The sequence below is a fragment of the Phascolarctos cinereus genome, unplaced genomic scaffold, assembly GCF_003287225.1.
Source record: "Phascolarctos cinereus isolate Bilbo 61053 unplaced genomic scaffold, phaCin_HiC Scaffold_4;HRSCAF=312, whole genome shotgun sequence".
Classification (NCBI taxonomy): Eukaryota; Metazoa; Chordata; class Mammalia; order Diprotodontia; family Phascolarctidae; genus Phascolarctos; species Phascolarctos cinereus.
Window position 1 is genome coordinate 500390210 of NW_027555847.1, and position 12885 is coordinate 500403094.

Below are 12885 nucleotides of genomic sequence, written 5' to 3' on the forward strand. Positions count from 1 at the left end.
AAAGCGGCTGGGAAGATTAAGCTGATTATTGTTATGCATGGCAAAAAAAAAAAAGTGGAAAAAGGACTGGATTTGGAGTCAGAGACATGGCTTTGAATCCTGACTCTCTTACTTAAGCTCTATGTGACCTCAGGCCAGTCACTTATTTTTTCTCCATCTCATTTCCTTCATCCGTTGAATGAAGGAGCTGGACCTTCTCACATAAAATCCTGGAGTCTCTGATCTTACAGGCCACGTAACCTTTATCCCCAACTTAAGTGGCAGATGACAAGGGGCTTCATTTTATTTTTTGGTTTAATATGGTAGAAACCCAATTAAACCTATAATAAAACAGATGGGAATTTTGACTTTATAGGAAGCTGGGGGGGTCCAAGGGCCTCAGGAGACCTGTCACAAGTGAGTGTGACTAGAAACCTACATTTCTTAGCCAAGTTTTGTTAGCCTCAGGTGACAGTGTTAATGCAGTGTTAGTCCCTCCAATGCCTGCCTTTTCCACAAAACACAAACAAAACCTCACAGAACAAAAATAATCAAACCAGCCCCCTACTGCCTGCCAGCTGATGTGGAACAGCAGGATGGCAGTGTTGAGGAAAGGGTTCAAGCAGGAGGAGGTGGCAGTTCACTAAGAAACTATATTGTTTGAACAATTTTGCTTTAGTATAGAGGGGGGGAAAGCCCTTGTGCTGAAGATTTACTCCAAAGTTCCAAGCAGATTAACTTTTGCTAAGAGTCGAGACTAAAAACTTTATTGGGAATGCTACGTACACTCCAAAGACCAACAAGAGAATTTAAGTTAGACGTGATTAGTATGAAGAAAGTTACATTTATTGTACTCTTATGTATAATTGATCACATGAAAGGCCTTTTGTAACTATAAAAGAGACAGCACATTAAATTGTTTTACCCTGAGGATTATACAAATTTGCGGATATCGGATTGGAGCCCCAGCCTATTGGTTTCACTGCACTGGTAAATCATTAAGAAGCTCATTTTTATTCATATATCTTTCTTGCTATTTATTATTAACCAAATAGCTCCTCCCAGCATCAGCTCAGCTTTCAAACATCTGAACCAATCAACCTGCTACTCCATCACCTGCAAAAGATCAGTTGGATGGCTAACAACCCTTTAGGTAATTTTTGGGGGGTGACTTTTAATAGGAAAAAAGGTATTGGACAAAAAACATCCCAAATGATTGCATTCTAGCTTCATCCTTTGGTCGTGGGTAGAGAAGCTGATGAAATAAATGGTCAGGGGCCATCTCGGAGTCTTGATTTGGATAGAAGGGTCATAGAACTGTTGGCATCGGTTGGTCCAAATAGATCTAACCCATTGTTTTGCTCTTGCCATCCTCCTGACCTGGGATTACTGCTGGAAGAGCTAGACATTGTGCACACTGTTTGGCAAGAATGAGACAAGCAAAGTGGCCCATGTGCTGATGTTACAAATTGCTGTCAAGGTTGGTTGCCATTCCCTGTTTATTTCAGATAGGCCCACAGAAAAATTAAATCTGGAATTAGTGCTGGTAGATGTTTTAGGAGGGTGCAGCTGCAAATCAAGGCCTGGATCTTTATCACCCTGGAACTGAGTTGAACCCAGTTTGCCATTGCCCGTTCCCTTGATTTAGTATACACAGAAAAATCCATCTGCCCATTCCCAGTCACTGGAAATATGGATGGCTAAAAGTAGAAGTTTGTCTTCACATAACGAGCTTCCTCAGTCGGCTGTTCAATCTAGTTTTTCATACATTTGAATTTCACCATCAATGTCCCACACCTGTTTGCTGTAATCTCGCAGAATATCCCAGAATGTTCATATTAAAAGGTCCCTCAGGGATAATCCACACCAACTACTTCATTTTTCACAGAAAAGAACAAAGATACACCCAAGTGAAATGACTTGCCTAAAGTCACACGATTAGTAAGTGGTGGACCAAGATGTGAATTTTCTGTCTCTTTCCAGGGCTCTTTCTCTTATGCTATAGCTTGATATTTATCAAGAATCCATGGAAATACTAGAAAACACCATTGTTCCAGAATCAGCATACAAGTCCCCAAAGAAGTTCATATTCTGTACTAATGTCTAAACTGTGTCAGACCACTTTTGCATATAATTCCAACTACAGAAATTAGTAGGTGGTTGTGTGAATTTATAAATCGAGGTCTCTATCAACTGTATGCCCCCTTTGTTTCTAGAAAGATATACTGTTAAGCAAATGACATTCACCTTAAAATATTTGTTGTATTTTATCTTAAATGAAACCTCTCAATCAGTTGAACATTTTTTGAGACAGTGAAGATATTAGAACAGAAAAGCAGTTAATGAACCTGTGGAGAAAGTTGCTTCTAAAGATCATTATGTGTTTAGGGCTGTAATTGCTTTATGACATTTTGATGGCATTACAACATGAAATTAAGAGGGCAAAGTGATTCCAGAGCATTTCTTCGGATACCCTGTTAGGAAACTATTAAAAGGCAAGATTACCCTGGCAAAATGATTTCAGTGTGTGTCTTCAGATACCTGTTTCCCAAGCTATTATGGGTTGAGTTGATATTACAATGGCCAAATGATTCCAGTATGTGTCCATGAAAAAGAGCCCACTCCAGTGTTTTTATGGTCAAATTGCTGTGGGGGATTAAAATGCAAAGTAAGATTGCAGGAAAAGTCTGGGGAGGTCAGTCTCAATTAGGATGTCAAAATGAAATGAGGCAAGTGTGAGTATTAGTGCTGAGACTCAAACTCAGAAAAATGAGGGCCATTGGAGTTACGAGGGCCACAGTCAGCCAAAATCACCCACTTGTGTTCACTGCATTAACAGCATATGTGGTCCTTTGCTCCAGAACCAAAGTCACATTGCCAAAGAAATGTGACAGAGCTGGCTTGTGTCTGGAAAACAGATAAGTGGAAAGGGTATTTGAAATGTAAGAAAGTCTGTTTTCTTGAGGAAATTACACATGCAAAGCTAAGTTTAAAACTTCAGAATGCTCACTTCAACTAATGTACCCCGATGGTCCACAGAGAAGAGCTAGGTCCTTACTGAACATAATCTTTTGAGATTCACCCACACATTCACGGCCTTGAATATACTAATATATTCTCTCTCTCTCTCTGTCTCTTTCTCCCTCCTTCTCTCTCTCTCTCTCTCTCTCTCTCTCTCTCTCTCTCTCTCTCTCTCTCTCTCCCTAACTCCCCATCTCTGTCTGTCTCTATCTCTTTCTCTGACTCCTGTCTCTCTGCCTCTTTCTCTTTTTTCTCTATGTCTCTGTGTGTTTGTCTCTTTCTGTCTCCCTTTGTCTTTTTTCCTGTGTCTCTCTGTCTCTTTGTGTTTGTCTCTGTCTTTCTCTGTCTCTTTCTCTCTCTTCGTTTCTCTGCCTCTGTCTCTATCTGTCTGACTCTGCCTCTGTATCTCTCTCTCTTTCTCCTTTCCTCCTCCCAGATGTTACCTCCTGCTGTTCAGTCTTCACATTCAAAGAGGCACTGAGAAACACAACATCTGGGATGCTCCATTAGAGGAGCATCCACTCAGAGGAAGAAGGAGGTTAAAATAACTAACGAGGCTTTTTTTTTGTCAGTTCATAAAAAGGAAGCTTACTTTTCAAAGGGCATATCTTTGCTGGCGGGTCAGGGCTTTGTAACATGGACCATATCGGAAAGCTGTGTGGCTTACTGAGTGAGCTTGCACTTTTCATCAGTGAATTCATCTGAGAACATTTTGAGTTTCATTTTTCATGGCACTTCTGTTGTGTGTTAAAGACCAATATGTCTGAGGACACATAGGGATGCTTTTCAAGGCGTATTCAAAATATGATGATGATAATAACTATATAGTGCTTTAAAGTTTGCAAAGTGCTTTAAAATATTTTATCGCTTTTATTCTCACAACAACTCTGGGAGGCAGATACTATTATTATCCCCATTTTACAGATGATAAAACTGAGGCAGGTAAGGGTTAAGTGACTTATCCAGGGTCACATAATTAATAGGCATCTGAGGCAGGATTTGGACTCTGAGTTTAGTGCTCTGTCCACTGAGTTACTCAATATTAGACATTACTTTCCTCTACACATCAAAGTCCAGGCAAACTGGCCTTCTTGAATTCCTCACACATGACACTCCCCTCTTGTTGTTTCTGTGAGTTTGCACTGATGATCTAGAACACCTCCTCACCTCTATCTCTTGGAATCCACAGTTTCCTTCAAAATTCTACCTGAGCTCTGCCCAAGCATCATCTACATGAGGCCTCTCCTATTCCAGTTCATTGTTCCTTTCCCTCAAAATTACCTTGTACCTATTTTATATGTGTGTGTATATACACATATGTGTATGTAATACATGCAATTATGTACATGTATATTACACATAATAATATACACACTACATGTATAATATATGCACATTATATATACATATATGCAAGTGTATGTGTATACACACACACACACACACACACACACACACACAGAGTCTCCCCAGCTGGACTCTAGGCTCCTTTAGGGCAAGGACTGTTTTCACTTTTCTCTTTGTGTACTCAGAACCTAACACGGTCTGGTACATAGTAGAAGTTTAATAAATACTTGTTGATAGAGTAATTAATGGAAGACAGTTATAAATATGGTTGGAAAGAATTTCATTAGATAATCTTCAACTCAAATAAATATGAAGCTGGTTAATGCTATATTGCCATTAAAATACATTGGTATAGCTTGGCTCACACCCTCCCCTATAATAAAATGTCGTAGAAAATACAATCCCTCACGGGGATAAGATATAACCAATTTTTCTAGTCCCTTCATTCTACCTCTGTGAAGAGAACGGAGCTTTTGGGATCCGCATTATAAAGCAACACCCCCAGAAATAAGGGAAGCACCAGTAGCAGAACAACGGAACAGGTGCTGCCCGAGCCTAGAATGGCAGCCTCTCTTCCCCTCTCCCTACTGCAGGTCTGTCTGGTCTTCTTTGTTGTTGAGTTGTTTTCAGCTATGCCCACTCTTCATGGTCCCATCTGGGGTTTTCTTGGAAAAGATACTGGAGTGATTTGCCATTTCCTTTTCTAGCTCATCTTACAGATGAGGAAACTGAGGCAAACTGGGTTAAGTGACTTGCTCAAGAAGGTAGCTACATGGCACAGTGGATAGAGCACCAGCCCTGGAGTCAGGAGGATCTGAGTTCAAATCCGGCCTCAGACACATGACACTTACTAGCTGTGTGACTCTGGGCAAGTCACTTACCCCTAATTGCCTAGCCAAAAAGAAAAAAAAAAGTGGGGGCAGCTAGGTGGCACAATGGACAGAGCACTGGCCCTGGATTCAGGAAGACCTGAGTTCAAATCTGGCCTCAGACACTTGACACTAGCTATGTGACCCTGGGCAAGTCACTTCACCCCATTGCCTCACCAAAAAACAAACAAACAAAAAAAGTGACTTGCTCAGGGTCACACAGCTAGTAAGTGTCTGAGGGCATATTTGAACTCACAAACAGGAGTCTTTCTGACTCCAGGCCCAGCACTTTATTCACTGTGCCACCTAGGTGCCCTTAAAAGCAAGGAGTGTTTCATTTTTGTCTTTTTATCCCAACCCCTTATGGATATGAGACATTTCCTCTTTTCTCGCCTGGCTGCGCTACCTTGGGATTCCTCTGACCTGCTTCTCCATCATGCCCCTGGAAGCTCAATGTTGGGATAACCTCATCAGGCTTGGTGCACCACCATCTGCCTCTCTGCTGGGAAGGTGATGCCATGGACTCCACTTAAGGAGAGAGCTCACCACAGAAGATCTCATTTTTTAACCTGGCTGTGCTTTGTTGCTGTGATTATTGGGTAGTTTCAGCAGGGTCTGACTCTTCATGACCCCATTCGGGGTTTTCCTGGCAAAGACACTGAAGTGATATGCCATTTCCTTCTCCAGCTCATTTTACAGATGAGGAAACTGAGGATGTCTCATTTCCGTAGTTATTTGCAGTTAAGTGACTTGCCCAGAGTCACACAGCTAGTAAGTGTCTGAGACCAGATTTGAACTCAGGAAGATAAGTTCTATCCATTACAATTTTAGGAAGCTCCAATCCTGCCACCCCTCTACCTAGACAGGCTTGCTTTAGTGACCTCATTCCATTCTGTCTTCTCCAACAGATTGCCCCCTCTGTCATCTTCCTCTATCACTTATTTTCAGTCTCTGCCTTTCTCCTGGCTCTTTTTCTACTGCCTACAAACATGACCCTGTCTTCTCCATCTTGAAACAACCTTCACTTGATCCTTCCATCACCACTAACTGTTTTCCTTCATCTTGTGCACTTTGTGGATAAATTCCTCCGAAAGGCCATCTACAATAGGTGCCTCCACTTTCTCTCCTCTCACTCTCTTCTTAAACCCTTATAATCTGGCTTCTGACTTTATCATTCCAGTGAGACTGCTCTCTCCAAAGTTACTAGTGATCCCTTAGTTGCTAAATCCAATGGCCTTTTCTCTGTCCTCATTCTCCTTGACCTCTCTCCAGCTTTTGACATCATTGATCACTCTCTCCTTTTTGAAACCCTCTCTTCTCTAGGTTTTCAGGACACCACTCTCTTCTAGTTTTCCACTCCTTCTCTGTTGCCTTTGCTGGATTCTCCTGCAGATCATGCCCTCTGCTCACATTTGTCCCTCTGGGTTCTGTCTTGGGGGCTCTTCTCTTCTTCCTCTATGCTACTTCACTTGGTGATCTCATCAGCTCCCCGGGATTTAATTACCATCTCTCTGTTGATGACTCTCAAATCCACTTATCCTGCCCCAACCTCTCTGCTGACTTCTATTCTCTCTCTCATCTGCCTTTCAGGCATCTGAAACTGGATGTCCAGTAGACATCTTAAACTCAATTATGTGCAAAGCGGAACTCATTACCTCCCCTCCTTAACCCTGCTGACCCTCTCACAGGCACACACCTTCCTTATTACTGTAGAAGGCAACACCATCCTCCCAGTCCCTCAGTCTTGAAGTCTAGAAGTCATCCTGGGTTCCTCACCATAAGTCACCTGCCATATTTAATCTGTTGCCAACGCCTGCTGATTTCACCTTCACAACATCTCTCAAATGTGACTGCCCCTTCTGTCTTCTGATACTTCAATCACTCCAGTGTGTGCCTATGGCAATGGCCTGCTTATGGGTCTCCCTGTCTCATTTTCCTCCTTTCCAATCCATCCTTCAATCATCCACCAAAGTGAGGTCCAATCATGTGAGCCCCCTATTCAATCAACTCCAGTGGCTCCCTATCACCTCTAGGATCAAATACAAAATATTTTGTTTGGTGTTCAAAGCCCCTTATAATCTAGCCCTCGCCTACCTTTCTAGTCTTCTTATATCTTACTCCCTGACACATACATACTCTCATTCAGTGACACTGGCTTTCTCACTGTTCCTTGAACAAGATTCCATCTCTTAGCTCCAGGCATTTTCTCTGTCTGTCCCCCATTCCTGGAATGCTCTGCTTTTTCATCTCTACCTACTGGCTTCCCTCACTTCCTTTAAGTCCCAATTAAAATCCCATCTTCTGTAGGAAGCCTTTCCCTACCCCTCCTAATTCTAGGGCCTTCCCTCTGTTAATTATTTATCCCGTCAAGCTAAAGCTTGCTTTGTATATATTTGTTTACATGTTGTCTCTCCCATTAGACTGTAGGTGCCTTGAGGGCAAGGGGCCTCTTTTGCCTCTTTTTGTATCCCCAACACTTAATGCAGTGCCTGGCACATATTAGGTGCCTAATTAATGCTTATTGATTCACTGATTGATCAATAGATGCTTGTTAATGGACTGACACTCTCTCTGCCTCCTTTTCCTTTAAAGCTTTTACCAAATGATCAAGTTTAAGTGTGATAACGAATTCAGCACAATATTTTTATTAGGTTTTCTTTTCTTTTTTTAAACAAATTTTAAATTCATTTCACCTACCCTTCTGTTGGGGTCTTTAGGGTTAATTAAGAGCTGCTTCATATTTTGTTTGGTGGTTAATTATAAAGCACAGCAATTGTACAAAGTATAACATTGAGGGGAAAATGCTTTTCATCTCGGCATCCAATTCCCAGGAGGCCTGGAAAAAACTATTTTACTTGTCAGAGGCCTCATACGGTATTAGGTAATTATTAAATCTGATTGCATATCAGAGCCTAAATATAGCACTGCAGAACTGTACTTCATGTATATTATCCTCATGGCAAATGAGTCAGAGAGGCATTGCCATGTATTTTTGAAGAGTAAATCTTGTGCTAATTAATTATATCAATATCAACGTGTTGATATTGATATAATTAGCACAGTGGATGACACTGATATAATTAGCACAAATATTTACTCTTCAAAAATAGGTGGAGGTTTATATGCATATAATAATATTAATAATAATGTTTTGTATTTATAGAGCCTCCTTCTCTGAGGAGCTTATAAAATGCACGGAATAAATAATAAATAACTGAATTAAGGAGCTCTGACTTCATTGAGGGCTTTAGAGACCATCACTGAGGAAGACTGAAGAGGGTTGTATAGTCAGATGTGTCCAAATAAATATGCCCAAATAGAATGGTTTCATTTTTCTGAAATCCAGAAAATATTTATGGATGTAAATCTCTGGACTGATATCTATGTGATTTCTATTCAGAAGACAAATGCTACGTGGTGATGGACTGCTACTGTCTTATTTTTCATTTATTCTGATGAAAGTATTGATAATGCTTTATAATTGAGCTGAGTAATATACTTTGTTCCAAAGAATTAGACCAGAGGCAATGATGTGAGGAGATCTCTTAACTTTTCTTGGCCTCAGTTTCCTCATCTGTAAAATGAAATTATAAGACTAGATCATTTCTAAGCTCTCTTCTGTGAGGGCATAACCCTTTTTCCAGTCACTCAGGTACACATCAAGGAGCCATCCTTGACTGCTTATTCTCCCACATCTCATACATCTAATCAGTTGACACCTTTTGCCTGTTCTGCTACATTCACAACATTTCTCACATCCATCTTTTTCTTGCCATGTACATGGCTGCCACCTTTGTTTAGGACCTCACCACCTCTGGCCTGAATTAGCTGCCCTAGGTACCAGGGATATAGAGACAAAGATGAAAGAATCCATGCTCTCAGGTAGCCTGCATTCTTTATGAGAGTAAGACCCTTTGAATTCACAGAATCTCTGAGCTGGAAGGAAACTCAGGTGTATATACCCAAAAAAGGAATCCCCTCTACAACAAACATGACAAGTGGTCATCCAACCTTAGCTTGCCACAGAAAGGTTAAGGGTCACACAGTCGGTAAAAGTAAGAGGCAGAAGCTAAACACAAGTGTTCCAAGTTCCAAGTCTAGCACTCTATCTACGATACTGCACTCGGATAATTTGTGTAAATTACTTTACAGCACAAAATGTTGTGTAATTAAAGGCAATTCTTTTTGAAGTCAAAAGACCTGGATTCAAGTCCCATCTCCCTACTCTAGCACTTAACCTTGGGCAAGTCAGTCATTTAGCCTAAGCCTCAATTTTTTCATCTATAAAATGGGGATAATAGTCTGTACATCTCATGGCACCTCGAATTGGAAGAGACCAGAGAAGTCATCCCATCCAAGCCATTCTTGAACAAGGATAACAATTTCAATTCAATTCAAATCAACTCTGGGACCTGAACCCAGATAACTCTCCATTCTTCATCAGTAACTCTGCTTGGGTTTGATTCCATGGAACATCGAGCCCCTGAGCAGGATGCTCCCTGCTCCCCCGTCCCCATACACTTCCCTTTGTGAGTTATCTTCTCCCAACAGATTATAAACTCCTTCAAGTCAGGGACTGTATTTCTTTTTTTGTTGTGTTTTGTTTTGTTTTATTTTTGTGGAGGCAATTGGGGTTAAGTGACTTGCCCAGCGTCACACAGCTAGTGAGTGTCATGTGTCTGAGACTGTATTTGAACCCAGGTGCTCCTGACTCCAGGGCCAGCGCTCTATCCATTGTGCCACCTAGCTGCCCCATATATTTCTTTTTCTTATTTGTATCTCCAGGGCTTAGCAAAGTGCCTGGAACACAGCAGGTACTTAATAAATGATTACTGAATTTAGGTGAAATTTGACATGATTTATTAAACAGTAACTTTAAGGTTCTTGTAGGCCCTGGAGTTATACAAACAGAAACGATTGTCATCTGCCCTCAAGAAGCTTCCATGCAGCTGGAGAGAATAGGGAGACAACATGTATACAAATAAGCAAATATAAAATTATTTAGGGAAGGAAAGAACATTAACAGCTTAGAAAATGGGGAGGAGGGAAGAGCTTCAAAAAGAAATTATGTTTGAATTGAGCCTTGAAGGTAGATAAGGATCATGTATTAGGCATCTACTATGTGCCAAGCACTGTACTAAGAGCTGCGGATACAAAAAGAGGCAAAAGACAGTCCCTACCTTCAAGGAGTTTGCAATCTAATGGAGTCATTATGCAAGCAAATATATTCAAACAAGCTATAAACAGGATAAAAAGGAAATAAGGAACAGAAGGAAGACCGTGTGTGTGTGTGTGCGTGTGTGTGTGTGTGCACAAAGTAATTTCAAGAGAGTGCACAAATGGCTTGAGGGGTCAGGAAAAGTCCCTTGTAGGAAGTGATACCAGAACTTTACATTGAGTGGAACTAAGATTCCCAGGTAAGGAAGGAATGCATTCCATCTATAAATAGAGACCACCTGTTCTCAAAGGCGTGGAGACAAGAGGCGGAATGCCAAACTCAGGGAATAGCTAGTGGTCCTATTTGAATACCCCTGCTAAATCTTCTCTCATTCAGGCCAAAAGTGTTCCTTCACTTGATTCACTTTACTTGACATGATCTCAAAGCTTTCCACCATCCAAGTCACCCTCTCTCGAGTTCTATTTATCTTATCAATGTCCTTCCTAAAATACAACATCCAGATCAGAACTGACCATGGGAGTGTACAATGAGACTAGCTATGTTTCTTCCAATGCAAACTAAGAGTAACATAGTTTTTTGGGGACTGCTATATTATTATACTGTTGACTCAGCTGTCATAGGTCTGTTGTGAGAAGGAAAATTATATAATGTATATGAAAGTTTTTTTAAAAAGCTGTATAAAGCATTATATAAATGTATGACATTGATCTTCATTGTAAAAATGAATTCTAAAAGATTTAAAAACTCTGATCAACAAAATGATCAACTGTGACTCCAGAGGGCCAATGATGAAGAATTTTGCCCACTTCATGATAGAGAGATGATAGACTGATATATGTAATGAGACATACTCTTTTTTTTGGATGTAGCCAACGTTGGGGATTGGTTTTGCTTCACTTCTCATACTGGAAACACACTCTGCCCTTGCAATCCCTTCCTCTGATTGGTCAGTTCCTCCAAGAACTTCCATTTTAAGGAAAGCACCCAGGCTAGCTATGTCTTCATTACTCTCTCTGGTCTCTTTGCTCCTGACTCTTCGGATACTTCACCATTTTTAGCTACCTTTCATATGTTGACTTCACCCATAAGAATGGAAGCTCCTTGAGGGCAAGGACTATCTTTCTTTCTGATTGTGTTTATATTCCCAGCATTCAGCCCAATGCCTGGCACATATTAAGTGCTTAATAATTGCTGACTGACTTGACTTGGGGTGATGGGTCCTATGATTCCTTAACTTTGCATGAGTTTTCATTTGGACACCTTCTGGATCCATCATCATTTTTTTAAAGCATGTGTTAAGACTGATTGCAAAGGTGTTACTTGCTCTAAATTCATTCTCCCCACTAAGCTTTGACTTTAGGTTGCCAGTCAGGTTCTTAACACAAAAAACTTCGCTTCTTCTTGATTGCCAAATATATATTCAATGTGTCTTGCCTTTAGGAGATCAAGTATTTGTAGATATCACCTTCATCCAACAGTTCAATTTCATTTCCAGATTCAAGCTCAAAGCATTCAGTCTCTATTCTTCCTTTACACATTAAGAATATTATACTTATTCAATGCAAATGTCATTTTGGTATCCTTGGAAAATGTTTACACTACAGAAAGTAGTTGTTTAATGTCCTTGTCGGTGGAAACATGTAGCTTGGTGTCATCAAATACATCAAGTGATTAATAATGACATTTTGGTAAAATTTCTTTGCCTGGAAAACCATATTCAATTATATTCAGGAATAGTGATGGATTTGAGAGTAGGCTGAACCATATTGGGCTTAATTCTCTCTCTGGAAGTTGCCATATTTTATATCTTTTTTTTTTTGCCTGTGTTATCAGCATATTTAAAACAAAGAACATTTTTCTATGTGGACCCCAAATACTTTAACATTCTCTTTTTATTTGGATCTATTTTATATATACATATATATACATAAATACATATATATGTGTGTGCGTGTGCAATACCTGACTGCCATGAATTCAAAATTAAATCAAAGACTTTGTAATTATCAATATAAATACTTAAATGTAATGGCAGTCTTGGGCATTTTGTCTGCTGATCACTAAATCAATACTGTGTTGCTTTTTTACCCTAGAGACTTGACACATCCTTTTTGCTATTAAATTATTTTCCTTAAATTTTTATAAACATTTTTAGTAATACAAGCTATGGATAATTTGTATGAAGTACATAAGCACATGCGGCCCACATATTGAGAGACTGCTAGCATTCTGATGATTTGGTAATAAACAAATGATATTTTATGTTTTAAAAAAAAAAAGATGGTATCATACTCTCATCAGAGAGGAAGCTGATAAGTAAAGTGCCTTGAAGTCAAAGCTTTTGACTTAATAATTATAGCTTTGATCTAGTCCTGGTGCTTTCCAGTTTTGAAGAGAAGCTAGGAGTTGTCACCTCTCTTGACATTACTGTTCTGTCATTAATACTATTAATGGTTTGTTGGGTTGTTATTCTGTATTTGATCCAACTTT